At 44.2% G+C, this 26,856-nt stretch overlaps 1 protein-coding gene and 5 non-coding genes across 6 annotated transcripts in view; 4 read left to right on the top strand and 2 right to left on the bottom strand.

The window, feature by feature from the left end:
* LOC144670292 (histone H2AX-like) overlaps positions 1-26,856 on the bottom strand; it is a 297,255-nt gene that overhangs the window by 105,805 nt on the left and 164,594 nt on the right. The window lies entirely within an intron of this gene.
* trnag-ucc (transfer RNA glycine (anticodon UCC)) lies at positions 2,423-2,494 on the top strand. Its single transcript has one exon. It is a non-coding gene; the product is annotated as a tRNA-Gly (tRNA).
* Positions 13,208-13,288, bottom strand: trnas-gcu (transfer RNA serine (anticodon GCU)). The gene has a single exon. It is a non-coding gene; the product is annotated as a tRNA-Ser (tRNA).
* Positions 15,326-15,398, top strand: trnaf-gaa (transfer RNA phenylalanine (anticodon GAA)). The gene has a single exon. It is a non-coding gene; the product is annotated as a tRNA-Phe (tRNA).
* On the top strand, positions 20,316-20,388 carry trnaf-gaa (transfer RNA phenylalanine (anticodon GAA)). Its single transcript has one exon. It is a non-coding gene; the product is annotated as a tRNA-Phe (tRNA).
* On the top strand, positions 24,868-24,940 carry trnaf-gaa (transfer RNA phenylalanine (anticodon GAA)). Its single transcript has one exon. It is a non-coding gene; the product is annotated as a tRNA-Phe (tRNA).

Consider the following 26,856-nt stretch of genomic DNA (forward strand, 5'->3'; position numbering starts at 1 on the left):
ATCGACTCATCCTATCTCAAAGCTGTCCTTGTCCCCGCTTTCATTTTATTCTTCATCTCATCCGACGCCTTAATAAGAAACTTTTCCTTTCAGGTGTTAAGGAACGCAAGCTCCAACAACCTATTGATACCAACGCCCATCCAGGACCCTCCATCCCTTCCCATCCCTCTGACCCCATCCCGCCTTCTAATCCCAGCCCTTGCCGTGTATGCACCGTACCCTCTGACCTTCCCCTCTCTGATGCTGAATGTTCTGTACTCAGCAAAGGACTCAGTTTCATACCCTTACGCCCTCACCTCAATGAATGTTGGGCTCGGCACCTTCTAAAACACCACTTCTGACATGTCTTCCCTCTTCCATAACCGAGCTTTCCCACCCACTGTGATTGACAGGGCCCCTCAACCGTGTCTGACCCAACTCCCCCCGCTTCTGACCTCATACCTTCCCCTCCCCCCCCAGAACTATGATAGGACCCTCCTTGTCCGCACTTCTCACCCCACCAGCCTCCGCATTCATGGGATTATCCTCTGCCATTTCCAGCAACTCCATCATGATGCCTCCACCAAACATATCTTCCCCTCACCACCCCTCCACCCCCATCAGCATTCCGTAGGGACCGTTCCCTCATGGACACCCTGGTCTTCTGCTCCATCATTCCCAACAACTCATCCCCTTCCCATGGCCACCTTCCCATGTAATTGTAGAAGTTGCAACACCTGCCCCTTTCCCTCCTCCTTCCTCACCGTCCAAGGGCCCAAACACTCCTTTCAGGTGTAGCAGGGCTTCACTTCCACCTCCTTCAATTTGGTCTACTGCATTCGCTGCTCCCAATGCGGCCTCCTCTACACTGGAGAGACCAAACGCAGACTGGATGACGGCTTTGTGAAACACCTTCAGTCTGTCTGCAAGCATGATCCAGATGTTCCTGTCGCCTGCCATTCGAACACACCATTCTGCTCTCATGCCCACATATCCGTCCTTGACCTGCAAAGTTCCAGTGAAGCCCAACGCAAACTGGAGGAACAGAACTTCATCTTCCGATTAGGCACCTAACAGCCTTCCGGACTTAACATTGAGTTCAACAACTTCAGGTCAGGAACTCTCTCCTCTATCTTCACCCCTCTTTCAATCCCCATTTTATTTTAAATTATTTTTTATCCACTTATCCTCATTTTTATTCATTGTTTTATTCCCTTTTTATCCCTTTATCCATCCTTTTTCCCTAACCACTGCCCCCTTCCCCAAAAGGGCCATCTGTTACTTGTTCCATGTTGTTCTTTCACAGAGTGTTTACCCTTGTTCTGCTATTAACACATCTGCTTTCTTAGCTTTACGCCACTATCAGCACCTCCTTTAGCCCTTATCACCACCATTAACGCTCCCTTTGCCTTTTTGTCCAGGCCATTTTTGTCAATTTCTCCTTAGCCGCCACCCATCGCTGACCTTCTATCCAGCTTCACCTGCCCCACCCCTTAAACAGTATCAATGTCATCACATTTGTACCTCTCTTTAGCTCTGAAGAAGGGTCATACAGACTCGAAACATTAACTCTGTTTCTCTCTCCACAGATGCTGACAGACCTGCTGAGTTTTTCCAGCATTTTCTGTTTTTATTTCGGATTTCCAGCATCCGCAGTATTTTTCTTTTAACAAACCCATTGTCGATTGTCGTCAAAATCCACCCATCACTAATGTCCTTTACCTGGTCTGGCCGACATTTGACTCCAGACCCCAGAGCCACAGCCCATTTAAATGCTCTATTAGCAAGAGCAATTAGGGACGGACAACGTTGTGGGCAAAATCAGGACTGAGAGTTACTCAATGTATCTAACACTCACACAGATTACCACAGCCTGACAGTGACAGAATTAAACCCATTCTCACATTCAGCACCAAAGACAAACAGATGCAGAATATGTTGCAAAGAGTCCCAGATATTGAGAGTGACTCCCACATTCCCATTCAACACCAGAAACTGACAGATCCAGACTGAGTTCCACACTCAGCATCAGCATCCCACACTCACACGCAGTATCAGAAAGTGAGTGAACTTCATCTTCCCAACCAGGATAAGTTGCATTTTTTTATTGTTCGGAACTTTGTGGATATCTACATGGGGCCGTTGTAGTTGGTCACTATCTTTGTCTGTTTCACGGCCCGTTCCCCGGGCAGCAACAGACCTTTTCCTGTCTCGATGTGTCCACAGAAACAGCAGGAGCCAATTTATTGTGGACTGGTGCCCTCTGCTGGCTGCACGCGAGACGTGCAATGTGGTAACTTCTTTGGGGACATTTTAAATGAGCGTGAAACAACATAAACATGGTGAGAGTTATTGCAAAACAGTTTATTAATCGGACACAAGATGCCAAAGATATAGTGTGTTTCGCGGTACTATAAATGCTGACTGTAATTTGAAGAAGTGTGCGATGGTGGTATAGTGGTGAGCATAGCTGCCTTCCAAGCAGTTGACCCGGGTTCGATTCCCGGCCATCGCAGTAGTGATTTATTTTCAGCCTTATCCGTGGTCAGACCGCAATTCCGGGCCCGCGGAGGTAATCTCTGTGGTTTCCAAAATGAGACAAAGAACAACAGAAAGTGTGGCAAGATTTCCAACAAGAAAATAAAGGACTAACGAAATAAAGTAGATCTAACGTTTTCATCACTCACGTTTTTCGATCGTAAAGTTCGGGCCCAGGGTGGAAAGACGCCTCACCCCCTCCCTCTCGCATATTTCCGATATGTGGATGATACGTTTGCTATATTTAAATCCGCAGCTGCATGTAACAATTTCCTTACATGTCTTTATGGGCTCCAATCTGCGCTCAAATTCACCTATGAAATGGAGCAGTCAAAATAACTCCGCTTCCATCACACACTAGTTGAGAAATCTTCCAGACAATTCTCTAGCAGGTTTACCGCAAGCCGACCTTCACTGGTCAATATACGCGTTGGGATTCTTACAGTCCCACGCTCTGTAAGTAAGATTGGTCTTATCGGCAACTTTGTAAATAGGACCCGAACCATTTGCTCACCGTGCAAGCTTGATGCTGAAATCGGGCTCATCAAAGGCATCCTGCAGGGTAATGGCTCCCCTGAACAGATCATTTCGCGCTGTGTATCACACAAGCTCATGACCGGGCCTGAGACCGTCACTTTCCACCCTGAAGTATATTCTCTATGAGTATAAATTGTTGTCTTCCCCTTATATTGGTTTTCTTGGGAGTGTCCTGTTGAATGCAGAAGGAAAAGCTTTGATATGTCTCTTTTTTTCAGCCATTCTCAAATACATTGGCGCTAATGTTCAATTTGAAAACCCGTTTCAGCTCTGCCAGTTTGGCGCAGTCAATCTCTGGCCCATTTTCTCATTGACCTTTGAAAGTTGGTGAAATAGGCTGCTCTCTGATTGGCTACGAAAGCCACCCAATGAGATTCCGAACACTGACCATTCAGAAGTGGCCGACTGCATTCCCCAGAAGATAGGGAAAGGGTGAGTGCGAGAGGAATTCTTCATTCGTGGTGTCAGTGTGTGTAAGATTGTAGAAAGACCGGCGGTAGAGCCCAGAACAAAGCCAAAGCCAAGTCTCGCTCCTCCCGGGCTGGGCTGCAGTTCCCCGCGGGCCGTGTTCACAGGCTCCTGAGAAAGAGCAGCTATGCTGAGCGTGTGGCTGCTGGAGCGCTCCGCTCTTCCGATTGTAACATTCCCGGCCGCTTTCAGGGGACAGGATCAGAAATCAGCCGTTTCTCTCTGTCCCGATGAAGCCTGTGTGAAGGAGTCGGTTGGTAATCTATGTTATTGCGTTTCCAGTGAGCTGAGATTGGCTCTGTTTTAAATCGCTGCTTTGTTACCGCCGGTTACAGATAAGAGATTTAATCTGTTCCTAAAATAGCGCCAGGATTCTGTGACGCAAAATGCAATATTAGAGCTCCTAAAGTGTGAGATTAAAATTGCCTGGAAATTAAGCCGTTCGGCTATTATCTATTTTTCCCTCTATTGGAGGGCTTTTCGAGTTTGAAAATATAAGCCAATCGGCACTTCCAATTCCTGCTTCCTGGCTCTCCGATTGGTTGAAGATTTAGATTGAGAATGGACTGACCATTCAGAGCTTGAGCCTGACTAAAGCCCCTCAAACCATTCACAATGATTATTTATAGAGGTCAAACTGATGGAATCTGTATCTTCCACCCCACCTGTACTTGAGTCCTAAAATATACTTTTTTTCCAACAGGCAAATAATTGAAAGAACCAGAATAAATGTGGTGTTTCCTCCAGCCAAGCTAGAATGAAGATTTCGGCCAGCTCCTCCCACACAGTCCGTACATTATCACTGACAGAGCGCAGAGACACAGACAGGTCATCAATTTCACAGTCTCAAACAGTAGAAATAGTTCCAGAGTCACACTTTCCATCCATCAATCAAACAGGGCAGGAGAGATAGACGTTTTTCCAATGTTACCTCGACTCAGCACCACAGACGGATGGTCCAAATTCTCACCCACGATCCAATTTTTAGCAGGTCAATCCCACAAGATTACAGCCTCAGCTACAAACTAAATGTCAAATAAAACTGATGCATGTTTCCACTTTCAAGTTTACAGGCTTAACCTTGATAATGTACACTGAGATTCATATTATGCAGCAGTCCAATATTTGCACACATAATTAGTTTATAAATTGTAGTATTAATTCCCACATTGTGTCCTGACACATACATTAGATGCAAATCCAAATCTCAATTACATTATCAGTTTGAGATATTCTGAAAGCAAGTATACCCTGAGATACAAACTCAGACTCTAGTTAAAACTCACCCTGATTACGAAACTGAGATACAATATTAATTTGATGAGTATTGATTGAGCTATAAACTACATGCGAATTCTCAATCCTCACACAGTGTCAAATTAAAGATACTTTACCAATTCAGGACTGAGCTCCATTTTGCATTTGTGTGGAAATTCTGACTCAGAATCAGACTGAATGCCACATATCAAATTGTTTCGTACAAGCTGGAGTTACACTTGCGGACCAATCCAGGATCAGATTAAAGGATACATTATCTTTCACAATTGTGTTCACAGTGACAGAGATTTAATACCCACCCAAAGCTGACACACGTTGTTTGCTTTAAACCTACCATATCAGTGGCCTGTTGTTCTGCTGGAAATGTATGTGGAATGAACCCAAACTTATAATTAGTCCCAGAGACTGAAGGTTATATAATGAATCCCACACTCACACAGAAGCAGAGAATAATTCTCAAGCACATTTTCAGTGCCAGACGCTGAAAGATACAGGCTGTTCACTGCACTCACTCACAATAGCTGAATCTGAGTGATACTAAAGAAATATGACACACCAATTGTACCACTGAGAGATTTAGAAAGACTCCAAGCATCACATAGAGTAACAGATGCTGACGGATACAAATGGAAGTCCACACACTAATACACACACAATAAACTCCACTTTCACATACAATACCGATGATTGAAAAACACCAATTAAATCTCACAATTTTTTATAATACCAAAGTTTGACAGACGTAACATTAATCCCACTGACAGATACAGAATGAATCTCATGCTCACAAACAGAACCAAGTGATGAAAGAAACGAATGATTCCCACACTTACTTTACAATCACAGATACAGAGTGCCATTGACAGATCTGCATTGAATGCTACGCTCACACACGTTACGAGAGTCTGACATGGATGTAACGGATACAGAGTGGATACTACACTCAAAATCCTGACTTGGAAATATATCGCTGTTCCTTCACTGACGCTGGGTCAAAATCCTGGAACTCACTTCCGAATAGTACTGAGGATGTACCTGCACCACATGCACTGCAGTGGTTCAGGAAGGTATCTCACCACCACCTTCTCAAGGGCAATTAAGGATGGACAATAGCTGCTGGCCTAGCCAGAGAAGCCAACATCCCACGAATGAATAAAAAAAGGGCACCAAAGACTTCAGATTCAGAATGATTCCCATGTTCACATACAGAAGTACTGACTGATAGAGTTAAACACACACACACACAGACCAGTAAGAGATTCAGAATGAGTCCCAAACTCATTTGCATTACCAGAGAGTGACTGAGAACAAAACACTTGCACACCTGCAGTTCTACTGGCAGGCTCAAAAAGTGCCCAGACACTCATACAATACCAGAAAATGCAAAAAGCGGTCTGAATATGACACAGGTATATTGTACCAGAGAATGAGAGACACAGAATGACTCCAAAACTCACTTTCAGCACCAGAAGCTGACTGATAGAGCAAAATCCTTCCACACATACAGTTCCACTGACAGTTTCACAATGTAACCCACCTCTCTCAATATCAGAAAATACTGATACAGATAGGAATGGAATATAACACAAATATACTGTCCAAGAGAGTGACTGTCAGAATAAATCCAAACACATTGGCAGTTCCACTGACAATGTCTCCACACTCACATACAGTAACCAAGACTGACAGCTTCAGAATGTCTCTCAGTTTCACACAGTACCAGTGAGTGACATAGATATTGAATCCCACGTTCACAAAATTGGCCAGAAAAGGGCAGTGAAGAATGTATCTCACTCTCAAATACAAAACAACAATCTGACGGTTTCAGCACAACATTATAACTTCTGTTTGGTATAACAAAATATTATGAAATGTCACCTCCTCCGTTAGTAATTCCAAATACCTCCCTTCGCCGTCCAATAAAATGTGAACGGTTCTTGTCTGTTCTGTCGCTCTCTGAGTGTGCTGACATCTACTGGCCAGAGCTGAGAAGTGCAACAGAGCGGAACTTTTTTAAAAATTCAATGGATATGGGATTCGCTGGCTCGGCCATCATATTTATACAACCGGGAACACGTTTGTACTGCAGTGAAGCATTTGACACAACAACAAAGAACATTTCTCAACACCAGAGAGCACAATTCCACAGCAGGAAATATATTCTAAACCTGGGAAGCACTTTAACACCATAATGGAACAGTAGATATTAAAGGCCAAGCAGCAGAGTGGCGCAGCGGAAGCGTGCTGGGCCCATAACCCAGAGGTCGATAGATCGAAACCATCCTCTGCTATTTACATTCTCATTAATGCCAAAAGGGAGTATTTTCTGTTGCCCACAATCATGGCTGTTATTTGCTTCAGTTTCTTGCTTCAGTGCAAAAATTCAATCTTCAACAAATCTCTGACATGGTGTTTATTCACAGATGGATACAAGCTGTAAATGCTGCAAACACATCCCAGCCAATGCTTTCCCCTTTCCCTCAGCCCATTTCTCCCAAAGAACTGGCACAGGCGCAATGTCCTGAGTGGCCACATCCTTTTCACTATCACTGTATGATTATCTGAATAGAAAAAAAACATCCTCTTTGATGGAAACAATGTCGTGAAGATCATAATTTTTAAAGTTTATTCACGGGATGTCGGTTTCGCTGGCTGGGCCGGAATTTTTTGCCCATCCCGAGTTGCCCTTGAGAAGTTGGTGGTCGGCTGATTTCTTGAACCGCTGCATTCCGTGCGGTGTCGGTACACCCACAGTGCTGTTAGGAAGGAAGTTCCAGGATTTTGACCCAGCGACAGTGAAGGAACGGCGATATATTTACAAGTCAGGATGATGAGTGACTCGGAGGGGAACTTAGCCGCAGGTTTTCCGATCTATAGGACACCCTGCAGTAATTCGTCATCTTTATTTGAACAGCAGCGTCCTCCCTGTGACATGAACCACCGAGAAGGACAAAACTATCAGCATAGCGGAGACAGCATCGCACCAAATACGCAGTTCATCATTATCTGGACAGAAATTGTCATTCCTTCTTAATCACTGGTTTAATTTATGGAATTCCGTCCCCATTATTAATAATATTAACCATAATTATCATAAAAGTTTCATTCCTTCGGATTTGCATTAGGTACAGATTACACTGAATTATTATTATTTGAGTGCCTCTGATTGTTTCCTGTCTTGTTTTACCTATTAATAGCTGATGGGAATTTAACGTGCTCAGTTTACCACTTATTCCGTCCTTATTGGCCTCACTTGAGGTGATAACCAGCATGTATGTGACCTTTCTGCTCGAACTGAATGTCTGTCTCTCGCATGTTTTGGTCACTCATTGCCAGATACTCATTCACTATCATATTGTTAAGTCATTCTAAATTCGAGTGAGTCTAGATCCAACCTGATCAACCCTTCCTCGTTAGAAAACCCCCGCAGTCGAGGGAATATCCCAGTCACCATTCTCGGGAACTGTCTTCAATGCAAGTATGTCCATCCTTCAGTAACCAGACCAAATCAGCACCCATTATTCTAGGTCTGGTCTCGGCAATACCCTGTACAGTTGCAGCAAGGCTTCTCCGCTTTTCTATTCCAGTCACCATGCAATTAAGACCAACATTCCGCATGCCCTCCTAAGTATTTAATGCACCTGCATGCTAACTTTTTTTCAATGATTCTTATACAGTGGCACCCATATCCATCTGTACTGCAGCATTCTGCAATGTCATCTAAACATTTTTTGTAATTCTTGTACAAGGATCCCTCTGTACCACAGGATTCTGCAGTCTCTCTCCAGTAAGTAATATTCCTCTCTCCTATGCTTCTTGCAGAAGTGGGCAACCTCACATTTTACTACATTGTACTACATCTGCCATTTTATCCCCATTCACTTGAACATCTACATATCTATGCAGACTCTCTGTATCCACCTTACAACTTGCTTTGATTCCTATCTTTGCATCGTCAACAAATTTTGCTACAATACAGTGGGTACCATCATCCAAAACATTAACATCGATCGTAAATAGTAGAGGCCCAACACTGAACTCTGCATCTGTCCACTAGTTATAGTTTGCCAACCTCAAAATGACCCATTTATCCTGACTCTCTGTTTCCTGTCATGTTCTCAATCCATGCTAATATATGAACCCTAACAACATATACTCTTTTCTTGTGTAGTGACATTTTATGTGGCACCTTATAGAATGTCTTTTGGAATACAACTGGCTCCCCTTAATCATCCGTGCTTCTTACATTCTGAAGGAACTCTAAAACAATAATCCAACAAGATTTCCCTGTCCATATCCCTTCTTAGACTCCTTGAATTACACTCACCATTTGCCTTCCCACCTAGTTTTGTGTCATCCGCAAACTTGGCGATAGTACATTCATTTCCATATATATATATATATATATATATATAGATAGATAGATATATAATTAAGATAGAATTAATATTTTATATGTTGCCTGGCACCTGTGTGGCTTGAATGTTTCTTCCACTTCTCTGCTCAGCTTGGCTATTGTCCAGGTCTTGCTGAATTTGGCCATGAACTGCTTCAGTCTCCAAGGAGTCGTGAATGATGCTGAACCTTGTGCAATCATCAGGTTTCTGACCTTATTTTGGAAGGTTGGTCATTGATGAAGCAGCTGAAGATAGTTGGGCCGAGGGCACTACCCTGAGGAACTCCTGCAATGATGTCCTGGAGCTGAGATGATTGATCTCCAGCAACCACAACCATCTTCCTCTGTGGTAGGTATGACTCCAAGCAGCAGAGAGTTTTCCCCATGATTCCCATTGAATCCAGTTATCACACTCGCACTTACTGTTATACTTACCCTGATTGTTTTTTTTTTAATTCTCATCGCCTCGTTTCAATCAATGTCCTAATTTAGAAAGAGAAAAACAGAGAAATCGGCACAAACTAACCAGTTACCTCCTGTGATATCAAGCATTGAATATTTTGAACATGGCCGGTTTGCTCCAGCCCCTTACTCTCAGCTCTTTATCTCCCGCCACTCTCACTCTTCTCTCCGTCTCTCTCCCTCGCGGCTGCTCTCGGGCAGCTCTGCCGCTGTTCTTTCTCCACCCTCCGGTCTCACTCAGCTCTCACTCTCGGCTCTTCCGGCATAGTCCCAAGTTTCTGACTGTTTAGGAAATTCTCGGATCTTTCTTTAGTTCAAGGTGGATGACCTCACTCTTCCCAGTGTTGACCACCACCGGCCACAGTTTTATTCTCCCACTGAATCTGTTAATGACCCTTTGAAACTTGCTGGTTCCACATATGCTACTAACCATGTCACCTAAGCTAGCGTCATCAGCAACCTTGAATATAGGCTGGGGGTTATTAAAATTTACAATAAAACAGAAAATGCTGTAAAAACTCAGCAGCCCTGGCAGCATCTATGCAGAGAGAAACAGAGTTAACGTTTGAGTCCGTATGACTCTTCTTCAGAGCTCGCCACTACTTTACCCTTTTTGTCCCTTATTCAGTTTTGTATCCATGCTGTCGCTGCCCCTATAATCCCAGCTGCTGGAATTTTACCAAGTTCATTATGTGGGACTTTTTCAAATCCCTTTGGAAGTGCAGACACACATCATCATCCTCGCCCCTCTGGTCAATGTTCTCTGACACGTCATCAAAGAGCTTTATTAAGTATTTCAGTGCTGATTTTCTGTTAACCAATCTGTGCTGGTTATCATTTATCATCTCATGTTCTACCCAGTGACAATGAATTTTGTTCTGGATTATTGTCTTTAAACGTTTCCCCACCACCAGCATGAGACTAACTGCTCTGTAGTTACTGGGTTTATCCCTCTCCATTTTAAACACGGATGTAACATCAACAACCTGCAGTTGTCTGGCTTCACTCCCATATCCAAGGAGGATTGAAAGATTGTGGTTCGAGTCTCCACTATTTCCACTCTTCATTCCCTCAGTAATCCAATGTGGATCGAACAGCTTTTCTACTGTGAGCGGTGCCAGCCTTGTGATAGCTTCCACTTCATCTATTTTCATCCTATCCAATTTCCCCACCAATGACATTAGCAGCATCCGCTTGTTTTGTGATGACAGGTTTAGTGCAAAGTTTAGGAAGCAAATACCAGGGATGGGCCGGTTGTCTTATGAGGTGAGGTTGAACAGGTTAGGCTTGTATCACCTGGAGTTCAGGAGAGTAAGAGGCAACTAGATTCAAACCTTTAAGATCCTGAGGGTCTTGTCAGGGTGGAGGTGGAGAGCACGTTTCCTCTTGTAGCAAAATCTGGAACTAGGGGTCACTCTTTAAAAATAAGGGGTCGCTCATTTCAGACAGAGTTTCTTTTCTATCCGAGTGTCGAGCGTTTTTGGAGCTCTCTTCCTCAAAAGCTGGTGGAAGCAGTGTCTTTGAATATTTTAAAGGCAGAGTTAGATAGATTCTTGATTAACAAGGGGGGGTGAAAGGTCATTGGGGGTAGGCAGGAATATGAGTTTGAGGTTCCAATCAGATCAGGCAGGGTCTTACTGAATGGCGGAGCAGGCTCGAGGGGCTGAGTGGCCTACTCCTGCTGCTAATTAGTTTGTTTGTATGTTCTCATTTAGTACGTCAGCCATGCCCTCTCCCCAGACAGGATCTCCAAATCAGCCCCCCTTTCAGTGACTACCCTAATGCTGGTAAAAAATCTTCTGTGTTTTCGGTTGTTACCGGCAAATCTTTTCTCATACACTCTCTCTTCTGATCTAATTTCCTTTTTCCATCTCTCCTCTGCACTTTCTGTATTCTGCTTGGTTCTGTAATGTATTATGAATCTGACTATTATCATCAGTCTTATTTGGAGTTCCCACAGAGCACAGGATGAGTAGGCAACAGCTCTCAGCTGTCCCAACATTTCACTGAAATGAGTTGTCTATTTAATTAAAGTTCTCGTTATTTAGAGTGTTCCACTCCTTCCCTCTTGTACTTTTGCTGCAGTATCTCGGTTAAAATTACACAGCAGCTCCTTCCCCCTCTGCACTTAACCCTCACTTGCAAAAAATTGAAATTTTTAAGTCTTCACTCTGAAATTTACTCTCTCTGTGTTTGAGCTCACAGGTCACTTGAGTTCTTGTTTGTAATTTAATTGCTCCACGTAATTTACATGAAAGTAAGATTTGATTTTGAATATCAATTCATTTGCACTGTAATTCCAGTTTATTTCAATTCAATATATCAACAAACTAGAAGTTTGCTCCTAGTTTCTATGTTTTCAAAGGAAAATCTAGAGGTGACTTATTTGTTCTGCAATAACGTGCCTGCTCACTCAGGTCAATAAATCCTGTTCTAAACAGAACGCTTTATCCAGACAATGCATCCACTTGATGAGCTGATGGTGCACGGAACACTCAGCTTTTACTCACTGACCTTCACAAGAGTTGATTCAGTTTTGATGTTGACTTGTTCGCTGGTGTCGATTTACTCAGACTCTTCACCTGATTTCTGTGCTGTCCAATGAAGCTTTCTTAGCAGAGTTCTCAATAATAACGACTTTTTCTCATAGGATTTCAATCTTGATGGTTTTGAACTATTTTATCAAATGATTTAGTTTTGTAAATGTCACAGTCGCTCTCATGATCAGGGAGTAAGTTTAACTGCTGCGTTTTCAAGCAGCCGACAGCTTTATTTGAGATGTCATTGAGACAGGATTTTGAGTTTGAATCCAGTCACGAAATTTTCCAATGAAGCTCAAGGTTCGCTCGAGGAGCAGTGCCTCATCCTTCAATGAGGAACTTTACGGCCTTCCAGTGTGAACATTCAGCTCAACAATATCGCTCTGTAAAAACTGCCAACATTCTGATTCCCTTCTGTTCGCAGATGTGGGTTTGAGCCTCGGTTTCACTGAGATGTTCTGAATTGATCTTTTTCTTGACATCACAAAGCGCTTTATTATTCAACACGTCTGTCCATTACAGGGGCTGATGGAAGATCCAATCAGTGAGGTGCGCATTCACCCTTTTAAAACATTATTTCAGGGAATGTGAGCGTCGCTCTCAAGGCCAGTCTTTGTTACACATCCCAAATTGTCCTTGAACTCAGTGGCTTTTTCAGCGAGCAGTTGGGTATCAAACTCATATGTAGGCAGGCCATGGAGAACATCAGTGAACCATCACTGAGACTAGCGTTTAATTGCAGGTTTTAATTATTGAGTTTAATTTCCATCAGCAACTATGGTGGGAAATGAATCCAATGTTTCCCCTTAGAGAGAGATGGAAATATCATGTCGAAAGGACGCTAAGTCCGATCCCCATGTTATTGTGAACAAAAGTATCGAATCCAAGATCTTACAAGAAAAGTCGAAGCAAGCTGGCCTCATAACTTGGGTTGGAGAATCACATCAGTGATTCCAGGCAGAGCTTCTGAAAAATCACCGCAACAAGGCGGAAACAGTTGATAAAGTAACGACGAAGGTGGGATCGAACCCACGCGTGCAAAACACAATGGATTAGCAGTCCATCGCCTTAACCTCTCGGCCACCTCGTCACAAGATGCCCTTTATTAAACCCCCTTCTATACTTTTTGCATCCATGAAACGATGAAATAAATGATCCTCTTTGGTACAGGCCCTGAATATTCGGACAGATGTGTAAAGATGGAAATGTAGTTCATATCATTAAAGTAAATGTCCAACACATCAGATTAGTGACTGTTGTAAACCAACTGATGTGAATCACTTCAACACTTCAACCTAATATTCAACATGTTTCTACACAGTGTGAAAACCCACCGCGGACAGACCGGAACATACAAATATTTAGTAGCAAAAGGAAACCCCTCCCAGCTCACTGCAAGCACCGGAACACAGCTAAAATGTGGTAAATTAAAATGAAACACTAGGGTTTCCAGCACTGCTTGTCCTTTCAGTCAAGACTGAAACTGAGTTCAATCAGCCTCCGACGTGAATCCACAAGTAGACAGTTCACTCATTTGATGCATTAGAATAAATTCAGAGTCTCATGGCACGGAGAAACGTTCTTTAAATTGGCATTCATTTATATCACGTGTGTTGAAGTGATGCATTCCCTGCAATGACTTCCTGGGTGTTCAAACCTGGTCCTGATTTCCGGAACTGCCACCACCTCGAGCGCAAAAAAAATGTTGCATTAAGATGGGCTCATCCGGGAATTGAACCAGGGACTTGACTCACAATAACGCAATGGCAATCCCATAGCGACCAAAAACCCTCCTCCATAACCAGAGGCTGTCAAGGAATCCTTTCATTGTCACACAAAGTGCATCAATCATAAGCGAATTACAGTTCATGCTGGAAATCTTTTCCAATGTATTAGAAACCCCGGGGACGACTCCAACCAGTGGGGAGTTTCCCGCCTTATTTCCTTTGACTTCAGTTTTGCTGGGGTTCCTTGATGCCACATTAGGTCAAATCCTTCTTTGAACTCAAGTGCAGTCACTTGCACCTGGCGTCTTGAGTTCAGCTGTTTCCTTCATGTTTGGACCAAGGCTACAATGAGGTCAGGAGCTGAGTGACCCTGGCAGAAAACAAACTGAGCTTCAGTGAGTGCGTGATTGCTGAGTAAGTGTCACTTGATCGCACTGTCGAAGACATTTTCCCTCACCTTCTTGATAAACGAGAGAAGACGGATGGGGCGGTTTTTGCCGCTTGGATTTTCCTGTTTTTCTGTGGACAAGACAGACCTGAGCAATTTCCCACATTGTAGGGAAGACGCCAGTCTTGTGGCTGTAATGGAACAGCTTGGCGAGGGGCGAGGCTATTTCTGGAGCACAGGTTTTCAGTACTGCTGCAGGAATGGTGTCAGGGCCCAAAGCCTTTGCAGTTACCCGTGCCTTCAGCCATTTCTTGATTTCACTTGGAGTGAATGGAGCTGGCTGAAGACTGGCATCTGTGATGCATTTCCCCAGCTTTGTGCAAAAGCAGAACTGAGGGAATCACATACGTGGCTCCATGAATCTCATCAGCTAAGCGGTAAAAGGCGACAGTGTTTATCACAAATGGGCTCCATTAATTCAGATACAGATTTGGTGCAAAAGTAGCCATGACCATGTGCAACACACACATTTTTCTGATCTGCAGTTAGATGTGCTCCCGCTGTGACGCTTACATACTCGTGAGTTGAGAAGGTGTAGGCGCTATCTGGTTGAGGTAATTGAGATGATTAATAGGTTTGAATGCGGAGAAACGATTTCCTCTGGTGGGGGAGTGCAGAACAAATGGATATTACCTTAAACTTAGAGTTTAGCCATTTAATAATGACGTCAGGGAGCAATTCACTTAAAGGATGAAGAAAGCTGTTTGTCGGAGACTTGCTGTGCAGCGATTGGCCGAGAGCTTATGGCAATGAACTGATGCTTCGTTGGGTTTTGTACCCCCACTTTATCAAGAAAAACTGGAAACCTGGTGGGAACTGAAACGAGGTGATGGCTGTCCTTTGTCATTATACGATCATGTTCTCTAATATAAAAGGAGGACTGTAGGTGCCTGTAAAATTGGCATCCTTAGGTCTCTGGTTCAATTCCGGCTCCAAGAATGCACTTCGGTTAGCTGGAATGGCTCAGTCGGGAGAGCGTTAGACTGAAGATTTAAAGTGTCTTGGTTCAATCCTGGGTTTCGGCAGCAAGTTGCAAATCCATTCACATGAGCTTCACGGGTTGCTGCGTGTGTTATTCGCTAGCTGATGTTGCCAGAGTGTTTCGGGTATACCCAGCCCTGTTTGAGTGTGGTGTAGACTTGCTCTCCTCCAAAGTATGTGTGCTTATCCACGTTACCGGAATAAAGATTAGTTTAACTTTTCTTGAAAAAAACATGTGAAAAAGCGCTTGTCCACTCAGCTCCCATTAAACTATGCAAATCTCAAATGTTTCCAGCTTCTGGTAACTCGATCAGTCATTGGGAATGTAAATTCCTGAAAATCCGTTGCAATGGTGTTTTTTTAACATTAACCAGTGGAGCGGAATTGGAATCCAATTAATCCCTTGTTTCCCTCTCATTTATTGTTGTTTCGTTCCCTGTGCCCCTTAGTGATTAGATCGAGAAATGAGCTCGCCTCAGTCATGTGGCGGACGGATCTCATGTGAATAACAAATATTTACTCTATCCTATTAAATTCAGATCAGAATTTATCATTGAAACACAGGAAATGCTGCTTAACCTGCTCCAGAATATAATTTGACCCTTCAGTAAGCTCTTTGTGTGCAGCAGTTTCTGGTGGTGTTGCTCGGTCAGGAATATTTGAAACGGATCTTAGTTTCCTGCATTATTAGTGGGATCCCCAATCTGTCATATGCTTTACAGAAGGAGCCGAAAGTGACCTGGAGCTATGTTTCTGAGTGAACACCCTGTTACGAGCGGGATGGGAGGAGTGCGCCGTTGGTCTAGTCCCACTAATCCACAGGACACAACATTGGTTTACATGTTCAATTCACTCACCAAAATGGCCAATTATTTACTTCCACCACTGTTCCCGCGAATAAAGGAGAATTTAAAGTGGATTGTTTCAATGAACTATAAATTTGTTCATTTAAAAAAAGGTATTTTCGAATGGAAAATTAAAGCTTATGAACATACAGTATGGAATATGAAATTATACGAATGAATCTTTCCAGATACCATAAGTCACACACACACACACGCTCTCCCTCTCTCTCTCTCTCTCTCACACACACACACACACACACACACAGGCACTCATAATAGAAAACCAGGACATAAAAAAGAGAAATAGGGGAAATTAAAGCAAAATGATGCAGATGCTGGAAATCTGAAACATAAACAGAAAATGCCGGAAAAAAATCAGCTGGTCTAACAGCATCTGTGGAGTGAAAAAAACAGATAATCAACGTTTCGAGTCCTTATGGCACTTCTTTAGAAAGGAGGGAATTTTGCCAAACGTTAAAAATCAATGGATCAAGGCAAAGGACAGGGTGCGCAGTCCTTGAGATGGAGTCAGTGTTCCACAGTAGCTCCCCCAGCACTGATCCGTGACAACATCAAGCAGTTGGTCTTTCTCTTCTCCAAGGAAAAAAAACCCACTTTTTAAAACACAGACTTCCAGGTATGTTTTATTTCAGAACCATGAAACCAAGTGACCCCCTGTGTACACAGCCCTATCGGGTCATAATGTTCACAGCCTGATTTCAACATGGAGTTGTAGGGTTGTCTGAAAGAACATTCAGACTGGCAGAGCTGGGGGTGGCTGTGGGGCAGGGGAGTGGGGGAGGGGGGTGGGTGGGGGGCTGGTGAGGGTGGTGGCAGTTGGGGGGATACAGGGAGGGTAGGGGCGGATTCTGGGGGCAGATGATGGTGGGTTGGGCGGGAGGGATACAGCTTCATATTACTTGACCATATTTTAGCTGTGTTATTGGAGTTGCAGAAGGTCAGCTTTAATTCGACTTAGCAAAGAAGCTCAGGAGGAATTAACGGTCAGGGAAGTTAGGCAGCGCTCAATTCAATTACTGGTCATTTCATGTCCAAGTGGCAGTTTCTCAGGGCAATAAGAGTTGGGATGGGGTTACCTTTGAGAGAAAGTGGCATTTGCCTGCGAAAAAAACTGATAGGCAAGAATGTTCGGTACATTAAAAGAAAGTCCAACTAACTCATCCACACAGTCAAGCTGGTGAAACGAAATGACTGGCGACCTGGCTCTCACCCTGATCACTCGGTTCTCGGACTCCTGCAATGTTCCGATGAAGCTCAAGGTTCGCTGGAGGGACAGCGGCTCATCCTTCAATGAGGAACTTTACAGCCTTCCAGTGTGAACATTCAGCTCAACAATATCGCTCTGTAAAAACTGCCAACATTCTGATTCCCTTCTGTTCGCAGATGTGGGTTTGAGCCTCGGTTTCACTGAGATGTTCTGAATTGATCTTTTTCTTGACGTCACAAAGCGCTTTATTATTCAACACGTCTGTCCATTACAGGGGCTGATGGAAGATCCAATCAGTGAGGTGCGCATTCACCCTTTTAAAACATTATTTCAGGGGATGTGAGCGTCGCTCTCAAGGCCAGTCTTTGTTACACATCCCAAATTGTCCTTGAAATCAGTGGCTTTCTCAGCGGGCAGTCAGGAATCAAACTCATATGTAGGCCAGGCCATAGAAGACATCAGGGAAACACCACTGAAATTGACGTTTTATTGCAAAATTGAATTATTTAGTGTAATTTCCACCAGCAACTATGAACCCAAGTCCCTGGAATATTTACACTACTCCACTGTCTCCCCTTAGAAAGAGAGATGGAAAAATCATGCCGAATGGACTCTCAGTCGGATCCCCATGTTATTGTGAACAAAAGTATCGAATCCAAGATCTTACAAGAATAGTCGAAGCAAGCTGGCCTCATAACCTGGGTTGGAGAATCACATCAGTGATTCCAGGCATAGCTTCTGCAAAATCACCGGAATAAGGCGGAAACAGTAACGATGAATGGGGAATTCAAACCCACACGTGCGGTGCACAATGGATTAACAGTCTATCGCCTTAACCTCTCCGCCACCTCGCGACCAAATGTGGCTCATTACAACCCCTTCTACACTTTTTGCATCCATGAACCGTTGAAATAAATGATCCTCTTTGGTACAGGCCCTGAATATTCTGCCAAATGGGTAAATTTGGACATGTAGTTTCTGTCATTAAAGTAAATGCCCATCACATCAGATCAGTAATCCGACTGACGTGAATCACTTCAACACTTCAACCTGATATCCAACATGTTTCCACACAGTGTGAAAACCCACCGCGGAAAGACCGGAACATACAAGCATTTGGCAGCAAAATGAAACCCCTCCCAGCTCACTGCAAGTACCGGAAACCAGCTAAAATGTGGTAAATTAAAACAAAACACAGGGGTTCCCAGCTCTGCTTGTCCCTTCAGTCAAGATTGAAACTGAGCGCAATCAGCCTCCCACGTGAATCCACAAGTGGACAGTTCCCTTATTTGATGCATTAGGATAAATTCAGAGTCTCATGGCACGGAGAAACGTCCTTTAAATTTGGCATTCATTGTCTTCACTTGTGTTGAAGTGATGCATTCCCTGCAATGACTTCCCGGGTGTTCAAACCTGGTCCTGATTTCCGGAACTGCCACCACCTCGAGCGCGAAAAAAACTACCACATTAAGATGTCTGATTGTCTCGTCCGGGACCACTCACATGCTAATTCAATGAAAATCCCAAAGCGAAAATCATGCCCTTAGACCAACGAGCCACCCGCATGACCAAATTCAGTCAAGCAATCATTTCATTGTCACCCATAGTGCATCAAACAAAAGCGAATTACTGTTCCTGCTGGAAATCTTTTGGAATGTTTTAGAAACCCCGACTCCAACCAGTGGAGAGTTTCCCGCCTTATTTCCTTTGACTTCAGTTTTGCTGGAGTTCCTTGATGCCAGATTAGGTCAGATGCTTCTTTGAACAAGTGCGGTCACTTGCACCTCACGTCTTGAGTTCAGCTGTTCCCTTCATGTTTGGACCAAGGCTGCAATGAGGTCAGGAGCTGGGTGACCCTGGCAGAAAACAAACTGAGCTTCAGTGAGCAGGTTATTGCTGAGTAAGTGTCACTTGATTGCACTGTCGAAGAAATTTCCCCTCACTTTCTTCATGAACGAGAGACGACTGATGGGGCGGTTTTTGCCGGTTGGATTTTCCTGTTTTTTTTGTGGACAAGATAGACCTGAGCAATTTTCCACATTGCCGGGTAGATGCCAGTTTTGTAGCTGTAATGGAACAACTTGGCGAGGGGCGAGGCTATTTCTGGAGCACAGGTTTTCAGTGCTGCTGCAGGAATGTTGCCCGGGCCCAAAGCCTTTGCAATTACCCGTGCCTTCAGCCATTTCTTGATATCACTTGGAGTGAGTGGAGCTGGCTGAAGACTGGCATCTGTGATGCATTTCCCCAGCTTTGTGCAAAAGCGGAACTGAGGGAATCTCATACGTGGCTCTATGAAACTCATTAGCTAAACAGTGAAAGGTGACAGTGTTTATCACAAGCGCGTTCCATTAATTCAGATACAGATTTGGTGCAAAAGTAGCCATGATCATGTGCGATACACACACAGTTTCATGATCTGCAGTTAGATGTGCTCCCGCTGTGACGCTTACATACCCGTGAGCTGAGAAGGTGTAGGTGCTATCTGGTTGAGGTAATTGAAATGATTAAAAGGTTTTAATGCGGAGAAACAATTTCCTCTGGTGGGGGAACACAGAAAAAAGGATTTCACCTTAAAATTAGAATTAAGCCATGTAAAAGCGACGTCAGGAAACAATTAACCCAAAGGATGAAGAAGACTGTTTGTCGGACAATCCCTGTGTAGAGATTGGCCGAGAGCTAATGGGAATGAATTGATGCTTCGTTGTACTTAGCACTCTCTCCTTATGAAGATAAAATCGAAACCTGGAGGGAACTGAAACGAGGCGATGGCTATCCATTGTCATTCTGCGATCACGTTTTCTAATATAAGCGGTGGACTGTAGCCGACTGTAAAGCTGGTATCCTTAGGTCGCTGGTTCAATTCTGGCTGAAAGAGCCCTTTTCCATCAGCCGAAATAGCTCAGTTGGGAGAGCGTTAGACTGAAGATCTAAAGGTCCCTGGTTCAATCCCGGGTTTCGGCAATAAACTTCAAATCCAGTCTTCTGCGTGTTCCGCTTGCTACGAGAGGTTGCGATTGCTTTTGCGGAAACTCAGTCCCATTTCTGAGGGTAGGGGACACTTGCACTTTTGCAGCTCTGTGCCCGCCGGTCCACGTTACCGGAATAAAGATCGGTTTAAATGTTCTTTAAAAATTGTTGAACAAGCGCTGGTCAACTCAGCTCCCATTAAACAATACTAACAGCCGCGCAACTCTCATATATTCCCAGCTGCTGATTCCTCGATCAGTCATTGATCCATTGCAATGGTGCTGTTGTGAGCACTAACCAGGGGAGCGGATTTGGAATCCAATTAATCCATTGATTCCCTCTCGTTTATTATACTTTCTTCGTGTCTGTATCTCTCAGTGATAAGATCGAGGAGTGAGCTCGCCTCAGTCATGTGGCGGACGGATCTCATGAGTATTACATATATTTACCCTTTCCTTTTAAATTCAGATCAGAATTTCTCATTGAAACACGGGAAATGCTGCTTAACCTGCTCCAAGAGTACTTCCTTGACTCACTGAAAAAATATTATTTGACCCTTCACTCAACCCTTTGTGTGCAGCAGTTTCTGGTGGTGTTCCTCAGTCAGGAATATTGGAACCGGATCTTAGTTTTCTGCATGTTTAGTGGAAAGCCCAATATGTCCTATGCTTTGCAGAAGTAGTCGACAGTGACCTGGAGTTAAGTTTCGGAGTGAGCCGTTGACCTAGTCCCACTACTCCATAGTTCGCGGCATTAGTTTAAATGTTCATTTCACTCACCAAAATGGCCAAGTATTTACCTTCACCACTGTTCCCGAGAATAAGGGAGTCTTTAACGTGGATTCTTTCGATAAAAAACAAATTTATTAGTTCATTATAAAATAAACTCTTCTCGAATAGAAATGTAAAGCTTATCAACATAAAGTATGGAATATAAAATTATACGAATGAATCTTTCGAGATACCATAAGTCACACACACACACACACACACACACACATACACACACATAATCGAAAACCATGACATAAAGAAGATAAATAGGGGAAATTACAGCAAAATATTGCGGATGCTGGAAATCTGAAACAAAAATAGAAAATGCTGGAAAAAATCAGCAGGTCTAACAGCATCTGTGGAGAGAAAAAAAACAGAGTCAAAGTTTCGAGTGGAACTGTCGGTGAGTGTTGGATTTATTTTGTATCGCTAGTTCTCTGGTACAGTGCGTCTGTGATATTTCTCATCTCTATCTCTTATTTTCTAAGTCTGAGACAGCTGGGTCACATTCTTAACCTGTCAGTGGAACTGGACGTGTAGAAGGATCTTGCTCTCTCTGCCCGCTTCTGGTAATGTAAGTAAGTTTTGGAGTCATTCTGTATCCGCCATTCACTGGTACAATATACCTGTGCCATTTCAGTCTGTACCTTGCATTTTCCGATACTGTATGGGGACTGGGTCATTTTCTGAGTCTGTCAGTGGAACTGCGTGTACAAGTGATTTGTTCTCACAGCTTCCGGTGCTGTGAATCAGTGTGACATTCATTGTGTATTTGTCAGTCTCTGGTATTGTAAGCGAATTTCTGAATTTCCTCATACAGTATCTCCGGCTGGTGTGTGTGTGTGTGTGTGTGTGTGTCTGATTAACTCATTATCACTCAGTGCGATTTGAAACACTCACGTGAGTGCCCAGTCCGAGCCTTTATGTCCCTTGGCGACGTGAGATACGACGTCCAGGATGGAACACAGCCAGATGGGAGGGCTATGTGGAGGACCAGGGCATGATCTTGTACGAATATAACCATTAGTTCCACGGCACAAAAGCAAAAAATGCTGGAAAAACTCAGCAGGTCTGACAACATCTGTGGAGAGAAAGATAGAGTTAAAGTTTTGGGTCCGGGTGACTCTTCTTCTGAGCTAAAGGGAAGTAGAAATGTGGTGAAATATCCACTGCAAACATTTGGAGGGAAATCGAAAGCAATTAAGGTGAAAAAGGCAAAAGGGACAAGCGGAAATCCTGTCGGAGAGAAGAGCAGACTTCTTCAAGATAGGGATTCCTGCAATGCCGAGTTCCGCGGGATCAGTCAAGCAAGAAATTCACACCACAAAGAACGGAGCTGGTTCAGGATCGCTGCTCGAATGTCTGGAGACGTTTACACTCATGTCATCATTTGAACGTGATATGTTATTCGTTAAACACACAACAGCGCTCAATGAACAACAAGAACAAACACAACGTCAATGTCACATATGATACCTACTCACACACCTGGGAGGAGGCCGCCTCCGTAAGTCCTTACCCAACACTTTGGGGATCGGACAAACGGGGAAAAGTCTCTAGGTTCCCGCGAAGCGACTCCTTGTCCTCGTCACCGGCGATTCCGCTGCTGAACAGTCTCCAGGATCAGGGAGGGACACCAGCTTCCGCCCGCCGGACCGCCCTTGAGGGATGCCGGGCTCTTGATAGATGGGAATTGACTTTCTCTTCACCGTTCGACAGGGTCGGGGTATCTTGTCCCTTGGCCTCCTGACAGCGGTGCGAAGTTGTGGAGGACCAGGGCATGATCTTGTACGAATATAACCATTAGTTCCACGGCACAAAAGCAAAAAATGCTGGAAAAACTCAGCAGGTCTGACAACATCTGTGGAGAGAAAGACAGAGTTAAAGTTTTGGGTCCGGGCGGAAAATCGCTGACTATCCCTGTCGGAGGGAGAACCTCCCCCTTTTTTGGTGGTTAGCAGATCTCAGCTTTAATGACTATTCTTGGCCCGAGTTAACGCGGGTTTAGCGGCGCTGTCGCCACCTGGTTCAGGCTGATCATAACAGAACTGAAGGCTGAGGCTGTTCTAATTACCGGGGCGAACAAGGAGATCGGGCTGGAACTCGTTAAACAACTGAGCAGCTCCGGATGTCCACCGGCTCAGATCTTTGCAACCTATTGGCAGTCGAGCCCAGCCCAGGAGCTGCAGAAGTTAGCAGATGAACAATGTGCAGTGAAGATGATAGAGCTGGATGTTACAGATTCAGCCAGCATCCAAAAAGCGGTGGAGGCAGTGCAAGCAAGCCTGGGTACAACTGGACTGAACTCACTCATCAACAATGCTGGAATAAACTCTTATGCAAATCTAGAAACCCTCATTGCTGAGGACAAGATGGCGAATTAACAAACGTGATTGGCCCCCTATTGGTGAGCAAGCCTTTTCTACCCAGTCTGAAGGTGGCAGAACAGGCCCCGGATTTGGTAGGGATGAGCTGTAACAAGGCAGCAATTATCAATATCACCTCGCTGCTGGGGTCCATTAAATTGAGTCAGAAGAATTTGAGTCATGCTCCTATGTATCCACACCGCCTCAGCAAGGCTCCATTGCCGGTTGCTGACAGTGTCAGCAGTTTACTGAAAGTGTTGGCCAGCCTGTCGCAGTGTGTCACTGGAAAATCCCTGGATGGGGAGGGAAAGGAGTTGACCGCTGATGATTCACGGCCTGGTTAGAGGGCCTTTTGTCATCTGTTCTGATGACTGTTTGGTTCTGCAGCAGAGCCAAGGGCAACACCATTTCACTTATGGACTCTGGAGTACACTTCACATGGATTTTCCTGTTTTTTTTGTGGACAAGACAGACCTGAGCAATTTCCCATATGGCCGGGTAAATGCCAGTCCTGTAGCTGTAATGGAACAACTTGGCGTGGGGCGAGTCTATTTCTGGAGCACAGGTTTTCAGTGCTGCTGCAGGAATGGTGTCAGGGCCCACAGCCTTTGCAGTTACCCGTGTCTTCAGCCATTTCTTGATTTCACTTGGAGTGAATGGAGCTGGCTGAAGACATCTGTGATGCATTTCCCCAACTTCGTGCAAAAGCAGAACTGAGGGAATCACATACGTGGCTCTGTGAAACTCATCAGCTAAACAGTGAAAGGTGACAGTGTTTATCACAAGCGGGTTCCATTAATTCAGACACAGATTTGGTGCAAAAGTAGCCATGGCCAAGTGCGGCACACACATTTTTCTGATCTGCAGTTAGATGTGCTCCCGCTGTGACGCTTATATACTCGTGAGTTGAGAAGCTGTAGGCGTTATCTGGTTGAGGTAATTGAAATGATTAATAGGTTTTAATGCGGAGAAACGATTTTCTCTGGCGGGGGAGTGGAGAACAAATGGATATTACCTTAAACTTAGAGTGAAGCCATTTAATAGTGACGTCACGGAATAATTCATTCAAAGGATGAAGAAAGCTGTTTGTCGGTCAATCCCTGTGTAGCGATTGGCCGAGAGATTATGGCAATGAACTGATGCTTCGTTGGGCTTTGCACCCGCTCTTTGTCAAGAAAAACTGGAAAACTGGAGGAAACTGAAACGAGGTATTGGCTGTCCTTTGTCATTGTGCGATCATGTTCTCTAATATAAGCGGAGGACTGTAGGTGCCTGTAAAATTAGCATCCTTAGGTCTCTGGTTTAATTCCGGCTCGAAGAAGGATTCGCTGTCAGCTGAAATAGCTCAGTTAGGAGAGCGTTAGACTGAAGATTTAAAGGTCCCTGGTTCAATCCCGGGTTTCGGCAACAAATTGCAAATCTTATTGCCTGAGCGTCTCCAGCTTTTTCCTGTGTTGCTCGCGAGCTGATGGTGCCAACAGTTTTTGGGAGACCCAGTCCCGCTTTTTGAGGGTAGGGGAGACTTGCCCTCCTCCAAAACACGCGGGCAGCTCTGTGTCCGCTGGTCCACGTTACTGCAATAAAGATCGCTTTAACCTTTCTTGAAAAAATCATATGAAAAAGCACTGGTCAACTCAGCTCCCATGAAACTATGCTAACAACCGTGCAACTCTCATATGTTCCCAGCTTCTGGTTCCTCGATCACTCATTGGGAATTTAAATTCCTGAAAATCCGTCTGTTGATCCATTGCAATGTTGTTTTTTTAACATTAACCAGGGGACTGTAATTGGAATTCAATTAATCCATTGTTTCCCTCTCGTTTATTAATATTTCTTTGTGTCTGTGTCTCTCAGTGATTAGGTCGAGAAATGAGCTCGCCTCAGTCATGCGGCGGACGGATCTCATGAGTATTACAAATATTTACCCTTTCCTTTTAAATTCAGATCAGAATTTCTCATTGAAACACAGGAAATGCTGCTTAACCTGCTCCAAGGGCACTTCTATGACTCACTGAAACAACATAATTTGACCTTTCAGTAAGCTGTTTGTGTGCAGCCGTTTCTGGGGGTCTCCCTCAGTCACGAATATTGGAATCGGATCTTAGTTTTCTGCATGTTTAGTGGGAAGCCCAATATGTCAACTGCTTTACAGAAGGAGTCGACAGTGACCTGGAGCTAAGTTTCTGAGTGAACACCCTGTTACGAGCGGGATGGGAGGAGTGCGCCCTTGGTCTAGTCCCACTACTCCACAGGTCGCAACATTGGTTCAAATGTTCAACTCACTCACCAAAATGGCCAATTACTTACTTTCACCACTGTTCCCGAGAATAAACGAGGTTTTAAATGGCTTATTTCGATAAACAATAAATTTGTCTGTTTGATATAAACAAAGGTATTTTCGAATAGAAATGTAAAGCTTATGAACGTACAGTATGGATCTGAAGTTATGCGAATTAATCTTTCGAGATACCATAAGTCACACATACACACACACACACGCTCTCCCTCTCTCACAAACACACACACGCACACATACATACACACACATACGCTCTCCCTCTCTCACAAACACACACACACACATACACACACGCATTCATAATAGGAAACCATGATAGTAAAAAGAGAAATAGCGGAAATTAAAGCAAAATGGTGGGGATGTTGGAAATCAGAAACAATAACAGAAAATGCTGCAAAAAATCAGCAGGTCTAACAGCATCTGTGGGGAGATGTAAATACAGAGTCAACGTTTCGAGCCCTTATGACCCTTCTTTAGTAAGGAAGCAATTTTGCCAAAAATTAAAAGTCAATGGATCAAGGCAAAGGACTGGATGTGCAGTCCTTGAGATGGGGTCAGTGTTCCACAGTAACTCCCCCAGCACTGATCCGAGACAACATCAAGCAGCTGGTCCTTCTCTTCTCAAAGGGAAAAAAAGCCCACTTCTCTTCTCAAAGGGAAAAAAAGCCCACACAGTCTTCCAGGTATGTTTTCCTTCAGAACCATGAAATCCATGTGACCCCCTGTGTACACAGCCCTATCGGGTCAAAATGTTCACAGCCTGATTTTAACATGTAGGCTTGTCTGAAAGAACATTCAGATTGGCAGAGTTGGGGGTGGCTGTGGGTCCGGGGGAAGGGGGGCGGGGGAGGGGTGGGGGAGGTGGTGCTGGGGGGGGCGGGGGGTGCGAGGATGGTGGCATTTGGGTGATGCAGTGAGAGGAGGGGCGTGTGGTGGGGCAGATGATGGTGGGTTGGACGGAAGGGTTACAGCTTCATGTTACTTGACCATATTTTAGCTGTGTTATAGGAGTTGCAGAAACTCA

This window comes from Cetorhinus maximus, chromosome 31 (genome assembly GCF_964194155.1).
Source record: "Cetorhinus maximus chromosome 31, sCetMax3.hap1.1, whole genome shotgun sequence".
Lineage (NCBI taxonomy): Eukaryota > Metazoa > Chordata > Chondrichthyes > Lamniformes > Cetorhinidae > Cetorhinus > Cetorhinus maximus.